Source organism: Rhincodon typus, chromosome 16, assembly GCF_021869965.1.
Source record: "Rhincodon typus isolate 14 chromosome 16, sRhiTyp1.1, whole genome shotgun sequence".
In the NCBI taxonomy this organism is placed as follows: domain Eukaryota; kingdom Metazoa; phylum Chordata; class Chondrichthyes; order Orectolobiformes; family Rhincodontidae; genus Rhincodon; species Rhincodon typus.
In genome coordinates this window covers 15,202,864-15,214,484 of record NC_063347.1, presented here as the reverse complement: position 1 = coordinate 15,214,484, position 11,621 = coordinate 15,202,864, and positions in this window count along the sequence as shown.

The following is an 11,621-nucleotide window of genomic DNA, read 5'->3' as shown; positions in this document are numbered from 1 at the left end:
CTTAAGATCTTCTCTTGATCAACCTCCCTCTATGCCTTCCACTTATCATAACCACATAGTCCAAAAGAGCTGTCTTGTACCACCAATATAGAGTTCTTGCTGCTGTCCTTGGAAACTTAGTACTTTGCCAGAAATAACAAAAGGCTTCCATTAATAAAGGGGACTTTCGTTACATCAGAAGTCTCAAACTGCTTTACTGTTCATCAAGTTGAAATCACTGGTTATAAATAAAAAAGAATTAACATCCAATTTGCAGACAGCAAGCGTTTTTCCTTCGTTTCAGAGGACAGCTAAAAATCAACCATCTTGCTTGTGCATCTGAGGTCACATATGGGCCAGACCAGGCAAGCTAACAGATTGTCTTCCCTAAAGGACATTAGTGAACTGGAAAGGTTTTTAAAGATATCTTCAATATTTATCATCATTGTCACCACTGAGGGCAGAGTTATTAACTGAATTCAAAGTTTCCATCAGCTGTCATGGTGGATTTGAACCCTATCACCAGAAAATTAATCTGGACCTTAGGATTACCTAGACCAACAACCATACCAGTATCTCCACATGACTTCCATAAAGAATACTAAGGTAATGACATGAAGGATAAATAATCATGGGGAAGAGGAACAGAAGTAACTTCCCTGCTCTTATTCAAAACATTGCATTGGGATCTTTTACCTCCACCTGAGAGAGATGACAGTTCTTAGTTTAATATCTCATCCTAAGATTGCATTTCAAACAGGACAGCACTCTCTCATTAATATACTAAAACACCAGCATAGATTTTAGTGCTCAAAACCCGGTTTTTGAATTTGCAGTTCAGTACTGGAGCCAGTATTAAGTTATAACCTCAACTATCTGAATAAATTCCAAAACAAGAACAGAAAATCCTGGATAAACTCAGCAGTTCACACAGCATCTGTAGAGAGAAAAAGAGTTAACATTGAGTCCAGTGACCTTTAGTCAAGAATGGACTCAAAACGTTAACTCTGTTTCTCTCTCTATGTATATTGACAGAGTTGTTGAGTTTTTTCCAGACTTCTGCAGTTCTTTGTTTTATATTATTATCATAGTTATATGAATAAATTTCCAAATGCATACTCTCATCACCAGTCAACAGCAGAAACCAAAAACATTAATGCTGCTGTTATATTGAAGCTAACAGCATCGGTTATTAGGCCACATTTGAAAACTTCAAGCTTTATAGCTCTCTGACTGAACTTTATAATTGGAACAAGTGGAATCAGTTGCAAGGGAAGAAATAAAGCTCAGGTGCTGAATAAACTCAACAGATCTGGCAGAATCTGCGAAGAAACACAGTTAACATTTTGAGTCTGATGTGCCTCATTTTTGGAAATGGGAAGATCATGGGAAGCTGCTGGTATTACAGCCTGCGAGCTAATACGAAATAATGATCCATTTTCAGATTCTCCCAAGAGCTTAACTGAACCAAATTGTTTTCCTTCTGTTGTGCATACTGAAAAACTACAACTTTGATGTCTGCTGGATCAATCAATTTGGAATATTCTTGACAATGGAATGCTTTTCGATTAAGACAAAAAGCAAAACTATACAAGTTCTACAACTTAATAGGTAACAATTAGATAGCATTTAATATATTTCTTGAAGTTGGCTTTGCTTCCAATCACTCGTTTCAAGTGCAAAATGCTCTAAGAGTATCGCACATCTTTACTGTGCCTACTACTTCCATGCATGATTAACTAGAATGTTGACGAGTGAAAAGAAACTGGTGTTCTCACTTCGGCATCCAGAATTTTCCAATATACAATGTCGAAAATAAAGCCATCATTAACAATTAACATTATTCCCTTCTCTGGAGAAGTGTGGGTCACTTTAATGTTACTACATTCAAAAGTAAAAAACTGATATAAAGTCATTTTTGTGCATTTGCTGGACTACACCTACTAGTGAAGCTAAACATGTAGATTACTGAACACTAAATTCTGAGACTGGACCATAGTCATGCCCATTTAACTGAACACTTTGAATGTGAACCAATCATCTGCACAGGATACGATAAATAACTATAATATTTAAGTCACGATATCCCAAATTAATTTGGAATGCTTTTCAAATTAATGCAGGAAGGACTTTCAAATGAATAAAATTGGCTACAGAATTGTGTAATATAAAGAACTGTATACCATTTGAACACAAGCTCTGAAGCTGCAATAATGCAACTTTGGTCATAAGGAAGTCTCTCCCATATCTGAAAAAAATGTGCTTCAGTAATATTTGCTGAATCACATCATTCTCCATGACAGATATAAAAATCTCCTGCTAATCTTCTTCAGAATGGCACAGGAATTCTCTCCACTACCTGGTAATTCCCTCAATAAGCATCACACGAAAAAAAATTATTGAGGTTTTCTTCTTCTTCCGAGGTAGTACCTTGGATAAATTGCTTGCATTCCTATTTCATGGGTTCAGAGATGGCTCATAAGCCCAGTGAACAATCTGCAGACTCCCAAACTCCCGAAGTTCTTGAGGTTTGTGCGCTGTGTGCAACATCTCAACCTCATCATGGTGTATTGCTGACGAGGTCTGCATGTGTCCTTTTCCATTAGTCAAAAGTCAGGGACTCCCATGTTTCTTGATGAATGCTTTATCATATAACAGAATCACAGAATCCCTACAGTGCGGAAACAGGCCATTCAGCCCAACAAGTCCACACCGCCCCTCCGAAGAGCATCCCATCCTGACTCATTCCCCTACCCCTGCATTTCCTAATGTCTAACCCACCTAACCTAAACATCCCTGGACACTACGGGCAATTTAGCACAGCCAATCCCCTATCCTGCACATCTTTGGACTGTGTGAGGAAACACGAGGAGAATGTGCCAACTCCACACAGACAGTCGCCCAAAAAAGTGGACACGAACCTGGGTCCCTAGCACTGTGAGGCAGCAGCGCTAACCACTAAGCCACCATGCCGCCCTCGTTTTGCTGTTGGTCAGAGTCTGCGGTCTGTAAACTGGCTTCTGCATTTCTTTCCACTGTCATCACTGTAAAATGTATTGGAACAGAGGTTGTGAAAGGCTCTCTATGTGCATGATAACACTGTGTGGAGCTGGAGGAACACAGCAGGCCAGGCAGCAGCAGAGGAGCAGGAAAGCTGATGTTTCGGGTCAGGACCCTTCTACAGAAATGAGGGAGGGGGAAGGGAGCTCTGAAATAAATAGAGAGGAGGGGTGGGGCTGGGGAAGGTAAGTGGGATTGTGATAGGTGAGCGCAGGTAGGCAGTGGTGGGGATTGGTCAGTGAGGTGGGAGGAGCGGATAGGTGGGAGAGAAGACGGACAGGCTGTGTCAGGTCAAGGAGACGGGGACAGCACATCAGCAGCTCTTACTATCTTTACTGTGTTATGTTAGTTATCTCCCACATAGCAAGGGTTAGGTGCTACATTTCACTTCTTTTCCTCCTTTGTTGGATTTGAGGACACCCTTGTACAGTTTTCACTGAGTACTGCATTCAGGAGTAAACGAGGAACATCAGTTCAGGGAATTCTAAAGCTTCCAAGGCGCTGTTCAACGAATCTATCTCCCAATCATGACCAATAATCTTCATCATTCAACCAGCAACACCAAAAACATGTGCATTGATCTGACCCCTTCTCCCGCCTCCAACACACCCTCTCCTCCTGGACACCACCTCAAGGCCTCCTACCCTCCCTTGACCTCTTCATCTCCAACTGCCGTTGAGACATCAATCGCCTCAACCTCTCCACTCCTCTCACCCACTCCAACCTCGCCCCCGCAGAACGTGCAGCCCTCCGCTCCAATCCCAACCTCACCATAAAACCCGTGGACAAGGGAGGCGCAGTTGTAGTATGGCGCACTGACCTCTAGATTGCCGAGGCCAGACACCAACTCTCCGACACCTCCTCCTACCGCCCCCTTGATCATGACCCCACCCCCGAGCACCAAACCATCATCTCCCAAACCATCCACAACTTCATCACCTCAGGTGACCTCCCACCCACAGCCTCCAACCTCATCGTTCCCCAACCCCGCACCGCCCACTTCTATCTCCTTCCCAAAATCCACAAACCTGAATGCCCTGGTCGACCCATTGTCTCCGCCTGCTCCTGCCCCACCGAACTTATCTCCAACTATCTGGACTCCATTTTCTCCCCCTTGGTCCAGGAACTCCCTACCTACGTCCGTGACACCACCCACACCCTCCACCTCCTCCAGAACTTCCAATTTCCCAGTCCCCAACACCTCATTTTTACCAGTCCCTATACAACTGCATTCCCCATACAGATGGCCTAAAGGCCCTCCGCTTCTTCCTATCCTGCAGGCCCGACCAGTCCCCCTCCACTGACACCCTCATCCGCTTAGCCAAACTCATCCTCACCCTCAACAACTTCTCTTTCAATTCCTCCCACTTCCTACAGACAAAGGGGGTGGCCATGGGTACCTGCATGGGCCCAAGCTATGCCTGCCTCTTTGTAGATTACGTGGAACAATCCCTCTTCCGTACCTACACTGGCCCTAAACCCCACCTCTTCCTCCGTTACATTGATGACTATATCAGCGCCGCCTCGTGCTCCCACGAGGAGCTCGAACAGTTCATCCACTTCACCAACACCTTCCACCCCAACCTTAAGTTCACCTGGACCATCTCTAATACCTCTCTCTCCTTCCTGGACCTCTCCGTCTCCATCTCGGGCAACCACCTAGAAACCGATATCCATTTCAAGCCCACCAACTCCCACAGCTACCTAGAATACACTTCCTCCCACCCACCTTCCTGCAAAAATGCCATCCCCTATTCCCAATTCCTTCGCCTCCGCCGCATCTGCTCCCAGGATGAGGCATGCCACTCCCATACATCTCAGACGTCCTCGTTTTTCAAGGACCGCAACTTCCCCCCCTCAGTGGTCGAGAATGCCCTCAACCGTGTCTCCCACATTTCCCGCAACTCATCCCTCACACCCCGTCCACGCAATAAGAACCAAAAAAAGAATCCCCCTCGTCCTCACGTACCACCCCACCAACCTCTGGATCCAACGCATCATCCTCCGACACTTCCGCCATCTGCAATCCGACCCCACCACCAAAGACATCTTTCCCTCCCCACCCTTATCTGCTTTCCGGAGGGACCACTCTCTCCGTGACTCCCTTGTCCGCTCCACACTCCCCTCCAGCTCCACCACACCCTGCACTTTTCCCTGCAACCGCAGGAAGTGCTATACCTGCCCCCATACCTCCTCCCTCACCCCCATCCCAGGGCCCAAGAAGACTTTCCACATCAAGCAGATGCTCACCTGCACATCTGCCAATGTGGTATACTGCCTCCGCTGTACCCAGTGCGGCCTCCTCTACATCGGGGAAACCAAGCGGAGGCTCAGGGACCGCTTTGCAGAACATCTACACTCGGTTCGCAATAAACAACTACACCTCCCAGTCGCGAACCATTTCAACTCCCCCTCCCATTCCTCAGACGACATGTCCATCCTGGGCCTCCTGCAGTGCCACAACGATGCCACCCGAAGGTTGCAGGAACAGCAACTCATATTCCGCTTGGGAACCCTGCAGCCCAATGGTATCAATGTGGATTTCACAAGCTTCAAAATCTCCCCTCCCCCTACCGCATCCCAAAACCAGCCCAGCTCGTCCCCGCCTCCCTAACCTGTTCTTCCTCCCACCTATTCCCTCCTCCCACCCCAAGCCGCACCCCCATCTCCTACCTACTAACCTCATCCCGCCCCCTTGACCTGTCCGTCCTCCCTGGACTGACCTATCTCCTCCCTACCTCCCCACCTCCACTCACCTTTACTGGCTCCATCCCCGCCTCTTCGACCTGTCTGTTTCCTCTCCACCTATCTTCTCCTTTATCCATCTTCTATCCGCCTCCCCCTCTCTCCCTATTTATTTCGGAACCCCCTTCCCCTCCCCCATTTCTGATGAAGGGTCTAGGCCCGAAACGTCAGCCTTCCTGCTCCTATGATGCTGCTTGGCCTGCTGTGTTCATCCAGCTCTGCACCTTGTTGCATTGAACATTTTATTGCTCTTTGTGGAATGTTGTTTGCACATTGTCCATGTTCATTTACTTGACAATAGTGATTGCAGTACAAAGTAAGCAGGATTTGCGTTAAAACAGTGCAATTCACAGTTTCAAGTGATAAAAAGACTTGTATTTATAGCACCTTTCAAAGCTTCAATGCATTTTGAAACACTTTGCCAAAAATCACATGACACTAGGTTATACAGGTTTATTTGAAATCACACGTTTCAGACACAGCCCCTTCAAATAGACCTGTTGGACTATAACCTGGTGTCGTGTGATTTTTGACTTTGTCCATCCCAGTCCAACACTGGCACCTCCACACCATAAAACACTGCCAGTCAATTAAGTATTTTTAAACTGCAAGTAGGAAATGCGGCAACCAATTCATGCACAACAAGCTCCCACATATAGCAATGCCACAATAACCAGTTAATCTGATTTAGAGATGTTGATTTAGTCAATCATTGACAGTAGGGTTCAACCTACTACCAGAACAGGGAACAGTTAATTAAACCGAGATAGCAAGAACTGCAGATGCTGGAGTCAGAGTCAATACAGTGATGAGCTGGAGGAACACAGCAGGTCCTATGAAGGGTCCCGACCCAAAACATCGACTCTCCTGCTCCTTTGATGCAGCCTGACCTGCTGAATAGTTGATTAAAAGGCGGGTTTAGAGAACAGGAGAAAGTAATTAAGTTAAATCCAAACAGAAACCAAAAGAACTGTGGATGCTGTAAATCAGGAACAAAAACAGAAGTTGCTCAACAGGTATGGCAGCATCCGTGAAGAAAAAAAATCAGAGTATGTTGCTGAGGATGTATGTCAATGTACACAGTACGATAAATAAGCTTGGTGAATAGCAAACACTCATTGCCACAGGGAAATGCAACTTTGTTATAGACTTGCCTCAAAGAATGGTAGGTATACACAGGGTAGACAGGAAGATTTAGGGGACATTGATCATTGTGTAATAAGGCTAACAGTGACTATGGAACACGAGATGAAAAATTTCCAGCAAGAAGAAACTGGTAGAAAGCCAACATCAATATGCTAAGAATGGATTTGGACCAAATGATTTGAAGCCAAAGGTTGGTGGCAAAACACAGTAGCTAAACAACAGGCCACCTGTAAAAAATGGGGCAATTACTTTGCTGTGATTATACTAATGGCCTCCCAACAGTCACAGGGAGATAGACAAACTGATATGTAGGCAAAATCACAGAAAGGTGCAAGAGAAACAGGGTTATAGTTGGAGGGAGTTTTAATTCGACTAACATTAACTGGGCTCGCCTTAAAGTGAAAGGATTAGACAGGGTGGAATGTCTAAAGTACATCCAGGACAGCTTTTTGCGGTAGTACATAGACAGTCCTACAAGAGATGGGACAGTGCTGGACCTAATTTTAAGGAATAAAGCCAGTCAAGTGGTTGACGTTTCACTGGATGAACAGTTTGAGGATAGTGACCAATATTCTTAAGTTACAAAGTCATTATGGCAAAGGATAAGAATAATACAGAACAAGTTGGACTGGGTGTGGAAACCAATTTCAACGTCATTAGACAGGATCTGATAAACAGACTGCGAGCAGCTACTTGCAGGCAAGTCTACATTTGCAAAGTAGGAATATTTTAATAGTACAGTGAGAATTCAGGGCCAGTGTGGTCCTCTAAGATTGATGGGCAACAGCAGCAAATCCGGGGAATCCTGGATGTCAAGGGATATCGAGAGTTTGATAAAGAAAAAGAAAAAAAAGCAAATGTCAGGTACAGCACATTAAATAGGGGAGACCTTAAAAAGAAAAGAGTATAACAGATTCCTTAAAAAAGAAATTAGGTGGGCAGAGAGGCAGTTAGGATAGAGGAAAACCCCAAGGCTTTTTATTTTTAAGTATATTAAGAGTAAGAGAATTACCAGGGAAAGAGTGGAACTTATTAGAGACCAAAGGGTCAACCTGTGCATGGAGCCAAAGAACGAGATCATAAATCAAAACTTCTCATCTGTATTCACAGTAGAGGAAGGCATTATTACTGGGATTTCAGTTGGGATGGTGAGGTCCTAGAACATGTTTAGATTAGTAAGAAGGTGGCATTAGACGTTTTAGTGGAGATAAAGCTGTATAAATCCCCAGGATCTGATGAGATGTATCCGAGGCTGCTATGGGAGACAATGGAGAAGATTGCTGTTGCTTTGGTGGAGATATTTAATACTTTCACAGGTGAAGTGCTAGATGGCTAGAGAATAGCTGATGAGGCTCCTTGTTCAAGAAGGCTGGCAGGATAGGCCAAGTAATTATAGGCCAGTTAGTCTGACATCAGTGGTAGGGAAACTACTGGAAAAAACTCTGAATGACACGATTAACCAACACTTGGAAAGGCACGGATTGATCGAGGATAGTCACCATAGATTTGTTAAAAGGAGATCCTGTCTTGAGTCTTTTGACATGATGACTAAATATATTGATGAGGGTAGTGCAGTCGATGTGGTTTACGTGGACTTCATTAAGGCCTTTGATAAGGTCCCACATGAAATGCTGGTCCAAAAGGTAACAGTCCATGGGATCCAAGGCAAGTTGGCAAACTGGATCCAAAATTGCCTTGCAAATAGGAGGCAAAGGGTGATGGTGGAGGGCTGTTTGTCTGACTGGAAGCCGGTGACCAGTGGTGTGCCACAGGGATTGGTGCTGGGATCTTTGCTGTTTGTTATGTAAATTAACAAACTGGATGTAAATGTAGAAGGTATAATTAGCAAATTTGCAAACAACATCAAAATTGGTGATTGTTGTGAATAGTGAGGGGGATGGTCTCAGCCTACAATCTGATATTATTATCCGGTAAATTGGGCAGAGCAGTGGCAGATAGAATTTAATCCTGATAAGTGAGAGGTCTACTAAGGTAAGGATACACACAGTGAACAGTAGGGATTGAATTCCTAGGGAGTCCTGAGGAAACAAAGGGACCTTGGTGTACAAGTCCATAGACCTCTGAAGGTGTCAGCACAAGTAGACAGGGTGGTGAAGAATACAAACTGAATGCTTATCTTCATTAGCTGGGGTGTGGAATATAGGAGCACGGTAGTCTTGTTACAACTTCATACAACATTGGTTAGACCACAGATGAAATACTGTGTGTACTTCTGATTGCCACTCTATCAGAAGGGCGTGACTGCACTGGACAGGATGCAGAGGAGGTTCACCAGGATATTGCCTGGGGTGGAAAGTCTCAGTTATGAGAAGACATTCGATAGGCTGGGTTTGTTTTCCTTGGATCTGAGGAGGCTGGGGGGAGGAACCTGACTGATGTATACAATATTATGAGAGGCATAAACTTAGTAGATTGTGAGACCAGAAGAAATAGGTTTAAGTTGGGAAGCAAGTGGTTTAGAAGAAATCTGAGAAATTTCTTTTTCACCCAGAGGATGGTAGAAATATGGAGCATGCTACCAGAGAGGGTGATGGAGGCAGATTATCTCTCAACATTTAAGAAGCATCAAGGTGAGCACTTCAAATGCCAGGGCATAGTAGGCTATGGATCAAGTGCAAGTAAATAGGATTATTGTAGTTTGGTATTTGTTGGTTGGGATAGACATGATGGGCCAAAGGGCCTGTTTCTGTGCCACCTGACTCCATGACTAGGAAATAGTTCAGGCACTAGCAAATTAAATTCTTTCAAAGGGAAGGATGGGGCAAACATATCTAGGTCTTACAAGTGCTGTCAGATAGAAAGTACATAGGAGAGGTGAAAAAGCGAATAAGAGAAACAAGGGAAAATGAAATGAAGCAATGAACAACAACACCTAAATCTTCTATACATATACTAATAGTAAAAATGACTGTAAAAGAAGCAGAGCTGATTAGGGACAAAAAGAGGTTTTGCACAAGGAGACAGGGGGCATCACCAAGAAAGATGCTGCTCAAGACACAGAAACAAGGCAGTTAATTCAGTCACTTCAAAAGATTATAATTGACAAGGAAGAAGCCGTCTGTTTAAATGTTGAGAAGGCACCAGGAGTGGATGGAATGCATCCAAGGATACTGAAAGACGTGAAAGTGGAAACTAAAAACGAGGATTGAAAAACTATGCTCAAGACTTGGGGGTGGTGTTAGAGGACTGGAGAATTGCAAATGTTACACACTTGTTCAAAAAAAAGAGTAAAGATAAGCCTGGCAACTACAAGCCAGTCTGTTTAACTTCAGTAGTGGAGAAATTTCTACAAACAATACTTCAGGGCACAATGAATAGCCATGTGGTTAATTAAAGGAGAACAAGCATGGACTTTGGATGGGTATATTAATTTTAACACATTTCTGAACCTGAGGAGATAACTGCATGTTGATGAGGGTAATGTCATTGATGTGATGTAAATAGACTTCCAGAAGATATCTGATACAGTGCAGCACAGCAGATTAGAGGGAATGTGTCATGGCTCATTAAACAACAAAATAGCAACGTGGATATGTAATTGACTGAGTGACAGTAAATAGAATACAGCATCAGAACAGTTCTGGTGAAGAGTCAACTCTGCTTACTTCCCACAAATGCTGCCAAACCTGCTGAATTTCTCCAGCAATTTATTTTTGTTTCAGATCTCCAGCATCCGCAGTTCTTTGTTTTATTTTATTGCAATGATTAATGAATATTTTTCAGACTACAGGAAGATTTGTAGAAGTGTTCCCGAGGGGCCACTATTGGTATGCTGGTCTTCCTTACATTAACAAACTAGACCTTGGCGTACAAACCAAAACTTCAAAGTTCGCATTTGATAAACAATTTTGAATAAACTGTGACAATAGTATAGATTAAAAGGGACACAGGCAAGTGGCGCCACGGTGGCTCAGTGGTTAGCACTGCTGCCTCACAGCACCAGGGACCGGAGTTTGATTCCACCCTTGGGCGACTGTCTGTGTGGAGTTTGCACATTGTCCCCGTGTCTGCGTGGGTTTCCTCCGGGTGCTCCAGTTACCTCCCACAGTCCAAAGATGTGCATGCTGGTGGATTGGCCACGCTAAATTGCCCGTAGTGTTCAGGGATGTGTAGATTACGTGGGTTATAGCAGGGTGGGTCTGGGTGGGATGCTTTGAGCTTCGGTGTGGACTGGTTGGGCCGAAGGGCCTGTTTCCACACTGTAGGGATTCTATGAGTTGGTGAAAAGGACAGACAATTGACAGATGAAATTAAATATGAAGAAATGAGGTGATTCATTTGGTAGGAAGAACGTGGAGAAACAACATTAAATAACACAATCTCCTGCAAAATTCTTAAACAAGTCATTGGCACCCCGATTTACCCATGGTTCCTGCCTCTCGTTATTCTATTCTCTGCTCCCTTTGCTAATTTTCTCATAACCCTGTAAGAGTGAAGGTGAACAAACCATATCAAAAACCTTTAGTAGTTTGAATTCACGACTTGGACTTAAGCATAAAACCTCAGTTTATGCACCAGTGGTGTTTAAAGGAGAATTATGCACATTAGCATCTTTATTGTTCACCCGTGCAGTTGCAATCACGGTAAACACAGTATATATGTGTAGTATAACGTCCTTGCTCTTCGACAGTATATCCACATTAACAAAGCTTAGCATCCTGAGTATTTCA